The sequence below is a fragment of the Lissotriton helveticus genome, chromosome 3_1 (assembly GCF_964261635.1).
Source record: "Lissotriton helveticus chromosome 3_1, aLisHel1.1, whole genome shotgun sequence".
NCBI classification, from domain to species: Eukaryota; Metazoa; Chordata; class Amphibia; order Caudata; family Salamandridae; genus Lissotriton; species Lissotriton helveticus.
In genome coordinates this window covers 987,778,749-987,794,056 of record NC_136061.1, presented here as the reverse complement: position 1 = coordinate 987,794,056, position 15,308 = coordinate 987,778,749, and the positions used below count along the sequence as shown (strand labels likewise).

The following is a 15,308-nucleotide window of genomic DNA, read 5'->3' as shown; positions in this document are numbered from 1 at the left end:
AAGCTATTGGCATTGTAAATGACAATGCCATTTATTTATCTGTTTTCAAAACCAACACATAAATACAAAATTTGTCATTTACAATGCCAATAGCTCTAACTTTTACAAAGGCGAAACCGTTGCATTGTAAATGCTTGTTTTAACAATGAACCCAACTTGAGAATATGTGCAGTCTAATGACCCAGTACTTTTGGTCCTGAATCCTAGAGATCCTCACCCTGTGTAGCTTTGCGGGGATTGATTGTTTGCTGTGCTGGGGATATTTCAACATTGCTTTAATATTGCTTCCCCCATATGCAGCGGTGATGTGATTTATTTGTTTCGCTGGACTGTCTTCTGCTCACTTCCTCCATATTTTACTTTACTCATATTCTCTTGACTCCGGCCCCTTTCTCTCATATTATCTCACATTCCCTTTCTCTGTTCTTTTCCTCTTCCGAATCCTCCCCTTACCCTTTCCCAACACCGCGTCCTTCCGCTCCTCCCTTTCCAAGTCTCGCCCTCCACAGCCTGAACCAACTGCCCTCCCTTGACTACTCAAGTGACTATCTGATTCTCCTCTCCCCTACATTTTCCTTTGCCCAATATGCCTCCTCTCAATATCCCCTCCCCCTCCCAGGACTTTTCTTTATCTAAACATGGTCCCAACTCCTGGTCCATTCCGTACCCCCCCCCCCAATCTTTATAAAAACGCTAGAAAAAAACTCAAACACAACCTCCTCATTCGAAATCCTGAAACACTTATTGTTGACAACTACTACAGCCCTACCACCCCCATTAAAACGAATTACATCTTCTACTCCAAACGCCCCTCTAAATGGAAAAGCATTTTCACACAACAACTCCCAGTCACTAAAACCTCTAAAATACCCCATGGCGACAAACTTTCCACCACTCCCTCTCCAACCTTTTGTGGGGAAATCAACATCTCCATTTTTAAAACTGGTAACATTCTCATCCAAACGGCCGTACCCCATCTTAACACCTTCGAACTCCATTTCAGATCCTTGGCCATCCAACTTTCCAATTCCACCAACAGCCTCCCATACTCTCCACCTCCTCCCCACCGACCCCGCCCCACCAGCCCACTTCTCCCGCCCCTGACCTTTCAACATCCAACGACACTATGCAAACGTTGTCACCCATCCCCTCTTTCCTCACTATGACCCCCCTCTCCCCTTGATCCTCTCTTCACCCCCTCACTCCCAATTCCCCTCGCACCCTATCAGCACACCCATTCCCCTCCCTATTACCCCTCCCTCCGGGCCCTCTTTCACAGTCTCCCCTTCCATTCCTCCTCCAACCCCCCTCACTCCTCCTCTCCCAACTCCTCCTCTCTCACGCCGAATCACAATACTCCTCACCCAGATTCCCCTTCCATTCCTCCTCCAACCCCCCCTCACTCCTCCTCTCCCAACTCATCCTCACACCCACCGAATCACAATACTCCTCACCCAGATTCCCCTTCCTTTCCTCCTCCACCCCCTCATTCCTCCCCTCCCAATTCAGCCTCACACCTTCTGAATCACACTTCCCCCACCCTTCTTCTCACAACTCATCCTCTCCCTCACTGAACTACACTCTCCCCATTCCCCCCCCCTCACTCCTACACCAATCCACAACTGTACCTCCTTGCTATCTCCAAACTTCTCATCCACAGAGGTCCCATCTCCCCCCTACCCAGACATGCCACTCCTTCTCCCATACAACTACAGGCCTCCCTGCTCTCCTGCCTGCATCGGCTCTTCTCCTCCTCAGATCAGGCCTCCTGCCTGCATTTGCTCACTGCCTCCTCAGAGCAGACCCCCCTCCGCAGCTAACTCTGAACCCCATTTGTCCTCCTCCCCCCCCACACCCTTATCTCAAACTCCCTTCGCAACATCGAACTTAACCTCACCACCCTTACCAGAGATCTCTCTCGTCTCAGGAACGATGTCCTCAACCTCAAATCCAGCGACCTCCCTCCCCGAAGAAACACCGCCAGCCCTAGTCTAATAAACCCCACCACATCCAAACCGCGGAAAACAACTCCCATGCTTTGCCGGGCTCAAAGACCACTCCGCACCACTTGCACCCTCTCTCACCAGGAGATTTCCGACCTTCAAAATTCCTACCCTCCTTACTCCTCAACCATGAACACGCCTTCCCCCTTCTCCAGCATCCCCGTCATATTGGGAACTAGTCGTATTCCCCTTTCACCTGTCTCACCTAGACCCCCTCCTCATCGCACCTCCATTCATGCCCTCCCATCTCCCAAACCCACTCCCAAACCCCTCACCTGCATGCTTGTTAACTGCCGCTCCGCTGCACGACATGCCATAGAAATCTCTGAAACCATCCTTAGCGAATCCATCGACATTGCGTTCCTTACAGAATCCTGGCTTAATGACCACTCTACAAGCATTCTTGACCTACTCTCACCCCCGGGCTACTCCATCATTAGGAAAGATAGACCCATCCAAAAAGGCGGTGGTGTAGCTATCATCTTCAAAGACGAACTACAGCTCTCCCTTATCAATAACGCCGAATATGCCTCCTTTGAATACCTTGTAGCCGAACTCAAAATACAGGGTTCCCCCCCATCCGCCTTCACAATATATATATAATCCGCCTGGAAATAACTACCTATTCATTGACGAGCTATCTAACCTTCTTAGCCAATCCTCAATTTTCAAATCTAAAAACATCTTCCTGGGAGACTTTAACCTCCATTGGAATGATACCAAAGATCCCTCAATCTCCCTCCTCTCTGACCTTCTCGAAATTAATGACCTCAAACAAATCTGTCAGTCACCAACCCATTCCAAAGGAGCCACCCTTGACGCTATCATTACCAGCAAAGATCTAGCCCTCCTGTCTAACATCATTCCCATTGACTGGTCCGACCATCCCCTTATCCTGTTCTCCATAACCAACTCTGCCTCCACCCCTCCTTCCAAAACTATTAAACCCATGAAACTGATCAGAAATCTCAGTCATATCCCTCCCTCCCGACTTACTTGAATCCAAACTTCATGCCCAGCTTCTCGCTATCCCTCCCTCCCTTAACATGAATGAACTAACCGAACAATATAACAAAGCTGTCACTGCTACCCTTGACCTTCTAGCCCCTCTCAAACTCAAAAAACAAAGAAATATCCCCTCCAAATCATGGTTTAACACAGACCTAAACACTGAAAGACGTAGACTCAGACTGACTGAAAAATTATGGAAACAGCACCCCTCTCCTTCTAACCTGGCCCGCCTCAGACTTGCTAGATCGTCCTACACTAAACACATCTCTAGACAAAAAACTTCCTTCTTCAGGTCACAACTAGATCGAGCTCAGAATAGGCCAAGAGAACTATTCAACATTGTGCGCAATCAAACTGCTTCCGCTCCCCCTGGCCTCGACGACTAGATGTGAAGAAATAGCTCTCTTTTTTTCAGACAAAATTAAACTAATTGAGCAATCCTTCCTCTCAACTGCGATCCCTACCACCAATCCGAACATCTCTCTTAATATCCCACCCTCCATCATAACTCCCCCTACACCCTCTACTGCCCATCATGACTCTGATCTCCCTCACCCCTCCTTGCCCCCCAATTTCCTGGACTCCAATCATCCTAACTCTCTTACTAAAAATAATGCCGCTTGGCTTAACTTCCAGCCAGTCACGGAAAGAGACGTATTTAACATAATTTCCAAACTCAAGCCTTCCTCCCACACCTAAGACCCTCTCCCCTCCAAACTTGTCCAAAACCTCAAACACATCATCACCCCTTCCTGGACCTCTATTATCAACAGCTCCCTTACCACCGGCTGTGTCCCCACTTCATTGCAACTAGGCCAAATCACCCCCATTATCAAAATTCCTTTGGCTGACCCAAACGACCTCAATAACCTTCGTCCCATCTCCAACCTTCCCCTGGAAAAATGTGTCCGTCTCCAACTAGATAGACACATTGAACACTTTAACTTACTAGACCCCTTCCAATCTGGCTTTAGGAAAGGATGCAGCACTGACACCGCCATGCTAAACATTGTTGATGACATCCACCACTCACTCGACAATGGTGAATCTAGCCTTCTGATCCTCCTTGATCTCTCTGCAGCTTTTGATACTGTTAACCACTCTGCTCTACTCAATGTTCTTAGAGATCGATTCGGCCTGAATGGTACGACACACAAATGGTTCGTCTCATACCTACAACACCGTTCTCAACAAATCAAAATCTAAAATTGCCTATCTAACCCTACCTCCATCTCCTTCGGTGTTCCGCAAGGATCCATCCTCTCTCCCTCTCTCTTTAACCTTTTCATGGAACCCCTCACACTCATTCTTAAACAAGCCAGGATCAACTACCATCTCTATGCCGACGACACCCAACTCTATTATAAGATTAAAACTCATGTTGACATCCTTCACCTCAACAACACTCATCAAGATTCAAGCCTGGTTCCACATTAACCACCTCAAACTCAACCCTAAAAAAACTGAATTTATTCTTTTTTCCCCTAAAAACAACCAGCTCCCCATTCAGAATTGGATCTCTGACCTTAATGCCCTCAACTGCTCCTTATCTTTGTCCTCCTCAGTCAAATCACTAGGGATCTCCCTTGACAACCTCCTAACCCTCAAGACACACATCAATAATTCTGACAAAGGAGCCCTCTTCACTCTCCACCACCTTAAGAAAATCAAGCTCTTCATCCCTATCGATGATTTCAAACTAGCAGTCCAATCCCTTGTTCTTTCTCGCATCGACTATGGCAATGCCATTCTCACCGGAATTCCCAAGATCCACCTAGCACCGCTTAAATCTGTGCTGTACCTTGCAGCTAGGCTTACCTCAGACTGCAAGCGATTCGACCACCTCTCCCCTACCCTTAAAACCCTTAAATGGCTCTCCATTGAAGGTAGATCCACTTACAAAACAGCCTGCATTACACACAAAATTTTCCATCAGAATACACCGACCTACCTCGCTAACAAACTCACTAAAGCCAGTTGCTCCCGTTCATTGAGAAGCACAAACACCCTCCTTCTTATCACCCCCCTTCTAAAAAAGAAATCCACCCAGTCTCGATTCTTTCCGGCAACGCTCCTTGCATTTGGAATGCCCTTCCAAGTGACCTTCGTTGCAACCCTTCCTACTCTAGCTTCAAAAAAGAACTCAAACTACATCTCCTCAATAAATATTGGGGACCATAATCCATATCTGTTCTCTTCCACTGGCCACACCTGTCCGACCCTAGATGCATCCACCCTCCCTTCTTTTCAGCCTTACTCGCCCTTCCTCCTCGTCACTTCCACCTCCCTGTTTACCACCTTCACTCTTCCCTGCACACCACCTTCCCTTGTCCACCCTCAGCCCTCATTTCTGCCCCTCCCGCACTCTTCTTTACTAACCTAACGGACCACCAACCCCCCTATCCTGACTCTGCCATTTTCCGGCTCTCTTTTCAATTAATGCCTTGTTATTTTTGATTATCACATCTCCCACATTTTGGTGTGCTTATTTCCCATATTTATCATTTTGAAATCTGTCAGGCGGAGACTTATATGTTGTTTATATACATTGATGCTATGTATGTCCCATGTCTTACTGACCTTCTTGTCTCAAAATGTAAAGCGCTCTGATACCCCGGGGTCCAGTCAGCGCTATATAAAACCTCTAAAATAAATACAGTGTCAGGCCACCCACCACTCTCCAGTCCAAAATAAATAAGCATTTGCAATGCAATAGGACTCGCATTTACGCGAGTTTAAGCAATTGGCATTGTAAACGATAATGCCTTTTATTTATGTTTTAAAAACCAAAACATAAATAAAATGCATTGTTATTTACAATGCCAATAGCTCAAACTTGCGTAAATGCGAGACTTATTGCATTGCAAATGATTGTTATGCAGAGCTTCAGGCTTCAGAACTGAGCTGTGCAGACTGCTGTCCATCCTGGTTTGCTTCTAAGCGCTATACAGTTTATGACAGGTGTACCTAAGCGCACTGTGTACAGGTGACAGTGGGAGTGATTGCTGTAGCTTTTTGAGCAGTTCTCCTAACAGTGCACCCGGAACTCAGAATATTTAGTGAGTGGCTAGAGGGGGAGGGAGTCACTAACCCCCCCTGTACAGAAGGAAGAGGAGAAAAGGTAAGACCACCACGGGGACGGTTGATAAACCCCCGGCCCACTCCTCCACCTCCCAGCTGAACCGCCTGCTCAATGCTAGCTCCCAGGCAGGTGGTCTTGGCCATGAAAAAGGTCCGGCCTGGAAGGACCCCACCCGCAGCCACTTCAGGTGCGAACATCTGTATATGAAGGGGTCGAGGAAATAGCCCCGGAGCGCGGGGTGTCAGAGTTCTGTAGGCAGAGGGACTGGGAAAGGATAACAATAACAGACCCCCTGCACCGGGCCTTTGAGAGTAGTGCACAACGCAATGGGCTTTAATTACAGACCCCACAGCATAGGAAGAGGACCCGGGTATTGAGGGTGGAGGCTGATGGGGCATCTGCAGGGGGTCTCAAGGCCGAACATTGCTCACATCCCTAGGGCGGGGCTTTGCTGGGCAGATTACAAGGGCCTGCATTAAGGTCACAAGCGTTTAGAGGTGTGTCCAACAATAGGCTATATGTGTGCACTGGAAAAACAAATAAACACAAGCGCTTAGGATCAGTTTTACCGTTAAAGCACTGCAAACAGGTGGAACTACTACCACAGGTAAGGCGCTCGGTTGATCGACTGATGACTTAAGTGCGGAGTTAGCCTTGGTGGGATTCAAACAGCTTGTCAAACTTGCACTCACTCCTTGCCGAAAATGTGGTGGTAACATTAAAGGAAAGTTCTAATACAGTTAAAACACGACCTGCAAGCAGCCATTGAACATGACTCAACGTCATAACCGCTCAAGATGCAAAGGGATCTACTAGAAATTACCTAATTTCCGAAGAGCAGGTTTCTATCCACAGCTTCCAGCGGAGCCCATTTCCAACTGGTGTAGGTGATGAGCCGCATAATGCCTCAAGCATGTCTGCTCGTAAATGAGGAGTAGTCTAATATTAAAGAAGGTGATAGCACTAAAGTGAATGAAAGATAAAGCAAGGTGGTGCAGGTTTGCAAAGAGCATGAAACCGTAATGCTGCAGAGTCAAAAAGAAAGCGAGTGTGTGGGTGAGAGGGAGAGGAGCGTGAAAGTACATTGATCGCGAGCTGAAAGGGTGCTGATGAGTGATAGCGATGACGCGTGCGTGTGCTGGGGCGTGGCATACTGAGAAAATACAAGCACACGCTGCCTGTCACACAGTCCTACCCCCACATGACCAAATCCATCCCCCTGCCCAATCAGTGTCCTGTGCACGCGGCCCACCCATTGACAGTCAGCAACACTGAAGGGCCGCATGCCATCCGCTGCGGCGCCTAAAGCAAATTTGAAACGCGTCAACATCTGCATCATTGTAAGAAGTAAATTGAGTTGGACGGACCGTCGCTGTTGTCAGTAATATGAATAAATTACATATGTGATGCGCGCCACGTCTGAGGTAATTAATTGTATATCCTGACTGACATTCATATTGCCTGCCAGATATGACCCATTATATGACGTGCAGAGTTGCAGACGTGTGGTGGTGATTTGTAGACCCGGCCCTGTCAAATAAGGGCCGGTGCTAAGCACCGGAAAGCACCAACGCAAATTAAGCTCTGAAGTAGTGTACAGTTGTTCCCAAATCCGGGAGGCCATCGCACCTGCCAACGGAGTGGTAAATAAGCCATGCACAAACCCATCAAGCAGGAGGACTGGGTTCTACACTCATTTTAAATCAAATAAAATAAGAAGGGTTTGGTCTATAAGGTGCAAACACCACGTGGTTCCCCTGATAGGACGGGGAACACCTGTAGAGGTTGATGTGCATTATTCAGCTAGAAGGACTGGTAACCTGTCAGAGGTAGATGGGAAATGTCCATCTAGAAGGACTGGTGACCGCACGTTGCAGGAGGTTATGAAGCCTGCCATGGTGGGAGGCCCCGGATATGACGGCAGCCACATCCAGGGCTTTGGCGGAGTAACAGGGCGATCCGGAGGCTGATTTGTAGGAGGGGTACCCTTTCAGGAGCACAAAAGGGGTGCATTATGCCCAAACCCCAGGAGTCTTTATGGCAGGACCCTGGTTGAAAATGACGGCACCCCGCTAGTCATTCGGCGGTTGTAAGCCTGAGCAACCAGGGGCTTGCCTGGATACGCTTCACCCCTAAAAAGGCGCGAGTAAAATTTATGGACCAGGGGTCCATGGTATGTAAGGGGGAGAACCCCCACATAAAAGGCAGCACCGATTGGGTAGGCCACGGTGCAGTTTGGCTCATCAGGCGGGCAGGGCAGCTTAGGTTAATCACTGCTGCCTGCCCTTGGACCACCCCTAAGTTAACCCACCAATCTGTTTTACCCCTTATATGTAATTAACCTGCAGCAATCTGTTTTCCCATCAAAACTTGAGTGGCCTGTTTATTTTGTGGAACGCTGCTACTTATTGGTAAGCGGGGGTTGCCGATATCGGCACTAAGTGAAAAGGCAATGTCAATGGATTTTGCTGATCTGGTGAGGAGAGAAGTCTTCAAGTGGCATGAAGGCCAAACACTGACACTGCATGAAGCAACTCTTAACCCCTTACACAAAAGCCAACCAGCGAATACACTTACCGTTCCTTGTCCAACCCCAGGTCAAACGGGATTACTTTAGAAGCCATCCCAGAGTCATTGGATGATCATCCAACTACCTTAGAAGTCATTTACACGTCATCAGACATCATCAAGCTCTTGAAGTATCGTTACCCTTACCTCAGACCATCTGTGTACTTGTGCATCTGCATTAGCGCTTGTGATTTGTGATTTGTGCATCTGCATTAACGCTTGTGATTGTGCATCTGTTCTAGCGCTTGTGATTTACTTCTCATTCCGCTCAGTTTGTGGCACGTTTCAGGTATTCTGCAGCGCAACATAATTTAGGCATTTTAATTAGCGCGACGGAAACGGAGCTGCGCTCTACCTGTTTACTTCAATCTGCATGTTTAAAGCGCCTGTGAACTTTTATCTGTGCCCCAGCCTCACTCGACTTGTCTCTACCTCCATTTTGTTTGTTGTTGTAGCCCTTCCTCCTCGCACCGCTCCCCGCCTCCCTGCTGCCCCTCCCACCCACCTCCCCCCCTCGAGGTGTATTAATGGCAGATGGTCCCACGCGCAGCGTCCACGCGCTACGGCCGCGCCGAAGGTGCGCCAAAGGTAAGCCCGTCTACGCCCGTCCGCGCCTGGCCCGCGCCAGAGCCCCTGGTCCTCGTAAGGTCCACCCCTCTCGCATTACTTACGACGCCTCCACCCTCCTAGCCCTTAACCCCGGCCGTTCCCCCAACTGCGTCCAAGCCGCTCCTGGACACACCCATGGACCCTTTGCCTGCAACTCCTGCAAGTTCGACGGCACCAAGAACAACTCCTCATCTACGAAAACACAACAGATATCCGACCCCAACCACCTACAATGCATCCTGCTCAACACCCGCTCGGTCCACAGACACGCCATTGACCTCTGGAATCTACCTGACACCATCTCTCCGGACGTCGCCTTCTTAACAGAAACATGGATGAATGCCTCTTCAGCCCCAGACATCACCATTGCCATCCCGGAAGGCTACAAGATCACTCGCAAGGACCGTACCGGCCACACAGGAGGAGGCATCGCTATCGTCCATAAGAAATCCATCCGCATCTCAACCAGCTCAGACGTCAATCTCGCCAACTTTGAACACCTTCACTTCCAGATCCACACCGACCCCAAGACCACACTCAGAGGCACCCTCCTTTACAGGCCACCAGGACCCCGCACACAATTTAGTGAAGACATCACGGACTTCATCACTCCACACGCGCTCCCCTCCGAGGATTACATCCTTTTGGGAGACCTCAACTTTCACCTCGAAAAGAATAACGACCGCAACACCACCACCCTTCTGGACAACCTCGCCAACCTCGGACTTAAGCAACTTGTCACCACCCCCACCCACATCGCAGGTCACACACTCGACCCTATCTTCACCTCCAGCAAACATGTCTCCTTCAGCCACACCACAGCTGACTGACCACAGCTGCGTTCACTTCACCTACAACAAGCCCACTTCCAACAACCACCCCCAACCCACTCTGCAAAGAAACTGGAACAAAATCACCATCGACCAGATCTCCTCATCGCTTCTTCAAAACCCCCCAGCCCACTCCTCAAACCCAGACCAAGCAGCCACCAACCTCACCCAATGGTAATCCAACAGCGCCGACATCCTAGCACCACTGAAAAAACGACAAATAAAACTAGGCAGCAAGAGGACCTCCTGGTTCAATGATGAGCTTAAGAAATCCAAGAAACTCTGTCGCTCCCTTGAGAAGGCCTGGAAAAAAGATCCAAACACCAGCACCAAGGACGCCTTCAAAAACGCCACCCGATTACACCACCAACTGATCCGGAATGCCAAGAAAGCCGCTTTCACGGACCGACTAGATAACAACGCCCACAACAGCAAGGAATTATTCAACATCGTCAAGGAATTTACCAACCCCTCGGCCAACTCCAACGACATCACCCCCTCTCAAGCCCTCTGTGACTCCCTAGCCTCATTCTTCCACAACAAAATTGCAGACATCCACAACAGCTTCGACAACCGACCCGAAGACCAACACACCCAACCCCCTGCAGGACCCCCACCCCCCCTGAACATCCTCAATGACTGGAAGCCAATCTCCACTGAGGACACCATCCGTCTGATGAACTCTATCCACTCAGGATCCCCCACAGACCCATGCCCTCACCACATCTTTAACAAAGCAGACTCCATCATAGCACCGCACCTTCGAGACGTCATCAACTGCTCCCTCAACTCCGCTACCTTCCCGGAAAGCTGGAAACATGCCGAACTCAGCGCCCTCCTGAAGAAACCCACAGCTGACCCCACCGAACTCAAAAACTACCGCCCTATCTCACTCCTTCCATTCCCGGCCAAAGTCATCGAGAAAGCGGTCAACAACCAGCTCGCTGCATTCCTCGAAACCAACAAATCCCTCGACTCCTCACAATCCGGCTTCCGAGCCAAACACAGCACTGAAACCGCCCTCATCGCAGCAACAGACGACATTCGAACTCTACTGGACAATGGTGACACAGTCGCCCTCATCCTCCTTGACCTCTCCGCAGCCTTCGACACGGTCTGTCATAGCACCCTTCTACAACGCCTCAGAAACGTCGGAATCCAAGGAAAAGCACTGGAATGGATCACCTCGTTCCTCACCGGAAGAACCCAGAGAGTCCGCCTTCCACCATTCAAGTCAGAGGCCACTGAAGTCATCTGCGGCGTACCACAAGGATCCCCACTCAGCCCCACCCTCTTCAACGTATACATGAGCCCCCTCGCGGCCATCGCACGCCAACACAACCTCAACATCATCTCCTACGCCGACGACACTCAACTGATCCTATCACTCACCAGAGACCCTAACACTGCCAAAACCAACCTGCACGAAGGAATGAAAAAAGTAGCCGAATGGATGAAGCACAGCCGTCTGAAACTGAACTCAGACAAAACAGAAGTCCTCATCCTAGGCACCTCCCCCTCCGCCTGGGACGACTCCTGGTGGCCAGAGGCCCTTGGAAAAGCACCCATCCCGACGGACCACGCACGGAACCTGGGCGTCATCCTGGATTCCTCACTCTCGATGAACAGACAAGTCAACGCCGTTTCTTCATCTTGCTTCAACATTCTTCGCATGCTCAAAAAAACATTTCGCTGGATCCCCACCGAAACTAGAAAAACAGTCACCCACGCTCTGGTCACGAGCCGACTAGACTACGGAAACACCCTCTACGCCGGTACCACCGCAAAACTCCAGAAAAAACTCCAACGCATCCAGAACGCCTCAGCCAGGCTCATATTAGACATCCCGCGTAAAGAACACATCTCTGGTCACCTGAAAAACCTCCACTGGCTCCCCGTCAATAAGAGGATTACTTTCCGGCTCCTAACCCACGCACACAAAGCACTCTACGAAATCGGACCCGAATGCCTCAACACACGACTGTCCTTCTACACCCCCTCCCGCCAGCTACGATCCTCCAACCAAGCCCTTGCCACTGTACCTCGCATCAACAAAACCACCATGGGAGGTAGATCCTTCTCCTACCTGGCAGCTAAAACCTGGAACTCACTTCCCACTCACCTTCGCCTTACTCAGAACCACCTAGCATTCAGAAAGCAACTTAAAACGTGGATATTTGACAAGTAATTCCCCACCCTTCTTCAAGCGCCTTGAGACCCTCCGGGTATGTAGCGCGCTATATAAATGATCTGACTTGACTTGAAGTCATCAGCAAGCTGCAGAAGCTCAGCCTGAGGATTTGAGGATGACTTGAAAATTAGTATCTGATGACTCTAGCAGGTGTCATTATTGGTGATGATTAAAGGATGATTTGAAAAGGAGTACCTGATGACTCTAGTAGGTGTCATTATTCATGATGATTTAAGGAGGACGTGAAAATTAGTATCTGCTGACTTCAGAAGGTGTCATTATTCCTGATGATCTGAGGATGACTTGTAAATGACTCTCCGATAACTTTACAAGATGACATTGTTCCTGATGACTTTGGGGTGAAAATAAGCATCTGAATACTTCAAAGGTACTATTGTGTTTTCAATAAGATGTTTTTGCGTCTGGTGATTTTAACAAGAATTGTTTGTCTATTTAAAGAGCACGTCCACCACTTTGGTTTCAGTTTTCCAGAAAAATGCAAACTGTTGGATGATTGCACAATGAATTGCAGATAAACGTCTGACCTCCTGCAGCTGGGAGCCCCAAAACCCAAACACACCCTGAACCCCCAAATTAACCCTTGCACCCCAAAACTCAAACACACCCTGAACCCCAATATTAACCCTTGCACCCCAAAACCCAAACGCACCCTGAACCCCAATATTAACCCTGGCACCCCAAAACCCAAACACACCCTGAACCCCCAAATTAACCCTTGCACCCCAAAACCCAAACACACCCTAAACCCTAAAATTAACCCTGGCACCCCAAAACCCAAACACACCCTAAACCCTAAAATTAACCCCGACCCCAAAAGCCAAACACACCCTGAACCCTAAAATTAACCCTTGCACCCCAAACCCAAACACACCCTAAAATTAACCCTGGCACCCCAAAACCCAAACACACCCTGAACCCCCAAATTAACCCTTGCATCCCAAAACCCAAACACACCCTGAACCCCAATATTAACCCTTGCACCCCAAAACCCAAACACACCCTAAACCCTAAAATTAACCCTGGCACCCCAAAACCCAAACGCACCCTGAACCCCAATATTAACCCTTGCACCCCAAAACCCAAACACACCCTAAACCCTAAAATTAACCCTGGCACCCCGAAACCCAAACACACCCTAAACCCCCAAATTAACCCTTACACACCGAAAACCAAACACACCCTAAACCCCCAAATTAACCCTTGCACCCCAAAACCCAAACACACCCTGAACCCCCAAATTAACCCTTGCACACCAAACCCAAACACACCCTAAACCCTAATATTAACCCTTGTACTCTAAAACCCAAACACACCCTAAACCCTAACACTAACCCTGGCACCCCAAACACACCCTGAACCCCCAAATTAACCCTTGCACACCAAACCCAAACACACCCTAAACCCTAATATTAACCCTTGTACTCTAAAACACAAACCCACCCTCAACCCTAAAATGACCATGTACGCCCTAAAATCCAAAAGCCCTACAAACCCCCAAACTTTTTATGAATGCGGAATGCCGGGAGGCGCTGCTGTGATATGATACTTTCTGTACCCCCAGGCTGCACTTCCTTCATAGAGTATTTCCATAAACACATAGTTTAGTGGAATCCGATTGTTAGACTCTTTAAACAACTGCGGACAGACCTGCTCATGGCCCGAGGAATAGGTCTTGCAAAGGAAAACAAGCGTTGTCGTCATGGTGACTGCCGAATTCACTCCATCACAATACTAAAATACATTTTTAAAAAGCAGTTGCCTCGAACACAATGCCAAAATCACCTACTGTAAACCATCCGTCTGCCGGCTGGCTGGGACTCGAACCGCAGATCCTCAATGCAGAGCAGCTCTCTCACGTGTTCTTCCTGTAGCAAAAGTCTACGCACATCCGGGAGCGCCGGAAGTGACGTCATTGTTCTGCGGCAAGAACGAAGACAGCCGTGAGGGCAATGGCCATTAAAGGGACAGGTGGATTGGCATCGGTCTCTTTGTTTTTCCAACTCCACTTCCTTCGTCGATTCCAGCGTATCTCAGGTAAGTGCTGCAGATGTTAAAAAAGAGCAGCATCGATCCTCCGCCCTTGGTCCCAGCTGCTCAATTTCCGTCCCAGACCAGCTTCCTCATTTTTCGGAAAGCACGAGTTTTCATTAAGGGGGCAAATTCAGACGCAGCTCCCTGCATGTGTGTGCTTCGTACGTGTTATAATGAATACCTGCGTTGCAATGTGTGTGTATTATGTGTGTTTGATGTTTGTCTGTATCAGCCTGCCTGCTTGTTTAATATGCACCTTTTGTGTTTGAGCATGTGTATTTTTGTGTATGTATGACGTAGTGCGTGCCTGTGTAAGTTGTGGAAAATTGCAAAAAGCCTAAAAAATGTGTTTTACACCAAGTTCTTCGCCGTAAGGAAAAATAAATTACTGCCCGGATATTGTAGGTCCCATGTTGGTTCCAAATGCACCTGCGTGTATTCAAGATTCTCGACCAAATGGAACAGTTTTCGATCTACTGAAAAGTTGTCAATCAAAGAAGGCTAAACACATTTATTTATGTGAATATTGTTGAGCATTACTTGTGTCCTTGCAACTTGTAGTGAGCCTTCATTACTAAATGAATGTGTGCTCTATTGTTGAATCCTGGTCACGTTCCCCAAGCTGTGTAGTGTGCAGAGCAGCACATCTTCTAAAACACTGGCAGTGTTCATGGATGCGTTTCAAGGCATAAGGATACATTCTTCAAATAACTTAGCCGTTGTAATGCTGGTTCTTTATTTTGTTTGCTATTTGTGTAATTGAAAGGCCTAGTTGCCTGTGGCGATTGAGGTTTACGCCCTATTTAGGAAACGTAGTCCGACGCATTCCAACATCTTGCAATATCTACTTTCGCAAACAAGCATTTGCAATGCAATAGGTCTCGCATTAGGAAAGTTTGAGCTATTGGTATTGTAAATGGCACATTTTGTATTTATGTGTTGGTTTTGAAAATAGCTAAATT

The 15,308-nt window shown here is 48.5% G+C and overlaps 1 protein-coding gene across 2 annotated transcripts in view; it reads right to left on the bottom strand.

Annotated features, from left to right (window-relative positions):
- The window catches only part of SLC19A1 (solute carrier family 19 member 1), a 180,279-nt gene extending 166,043 nt beyond the window's left edge, over nucleotides 1-14,236 (bottom strand). Inside the window, exon 1 of one of the 2 annotated variants that reach the window (XM_078681462.1) lies at nucleotides 14,102-14,236. The gene's annotated coding sequence lies outside the window, so the exon portion shown is untranslated. The remainder of the gene's footprint in view (nucleotides 1-14,101) is intronic. The other variant, XM_078681465.1, reaches the window with a different exon arrangement.
- Between the last annotated feature and the right edge of the window lie 1,072 nt (nucleotides 14,237-15,308).